We start from the raw sequence: 945 nt of genomic DNA on the forward strand, positions 1-945 counted from the left end.
CCTGGCCGCTTTTTCCCCACACGGGTGACAGCTCTCACGGGGGCGGTGGGCGCTTCCAGGCCTTCCCCAGGCTTGGGCTGGAGCTGGCCCAGTGTCATTTTGACATTTTGGTTAAAGCGCGTCACGGCCTCAGTTCTCATTCTGGGGGGGGAGGGGCTACCCTGGACTGGAGACCGGGAGGCGTGATTCCTCGGGAGCTCCGAGGCTGCAAATGTGTTCGTGCTGCCCAAGAACACGTGGCGACATGCTGGCGGCCACCGGTGGAGGTTAAAGAAGGGGCGGAAGGCGGCCCTAAAAAACAGCGACCACGCTCCCCCCCGGAGGCGGAGAGGTGGCCGGTGTCGGGGAGCCGCGTGTCCCGTGTAGGTGAGCGACGTCTGCAGGGTGCGCCGGGTCGCCCCCAAGCGCAGCGGGGCCGGGCTGAGACGCACACGCCACCCGGACGCCTCGGGCCGCTCCCGCCCCCTAGGCGACTGCCCTTCTCTACCAGACGGTGCTCCGGTCATCCCGTCTCCCCGGGGAGTCACTAGGGCTCACCACATCCCCTGCTCCCTGGCGGCTCCCACCCCAGGGTTGGCACAGCCAACATCCATGGCCCCTCTGAGCTCCCGGGGCCCCCTGCTGGGTGTGCTCCCTTGCTGTCACCCGGCTGTGACGTCGCTCCTGCCGGCCTTCAGCCAGGGGTTCGGAAGCACTGACTCCTCCACGCTTCATTCGGCAGTGCTGGCCGCCCCTGTCTCCTGCCCAAGGCTGCAGGCCTGCCTGCCCTCCCGGGTCTGGCTCCGCTTCCAGCCCTCGGGGCCCACAGGACTGGCCTGACTACCCTGACCTGTTTCCGGGCAGAGGTGGCATCCCGCACTGGCTGGGGGCAGCTCCACAGCCCGGCTCGGTTCATGCACAGGGCCGAGCCCTGGCGACCTCCCTCCCCGCAGGTCCCTCTCTCTG

The sequence above is a fragment of the Tupaia chinensis genome, unplaced genomic scaffold (assembly GCF_000334495.1).
Source record: "Tupaia chinensis unplaced genomic scaffold, TupChi_1.0 Scaffold000214_1, whole genome shotgun sequence".
In the NCBI taxonomy this organism is placed as follows: domain Eukaryota; kingdom Metazoa; phylum Chordata; class Mammalia; order Scandentia; family Tupaiidae; genus Tupaia; species Tupaia belangeri.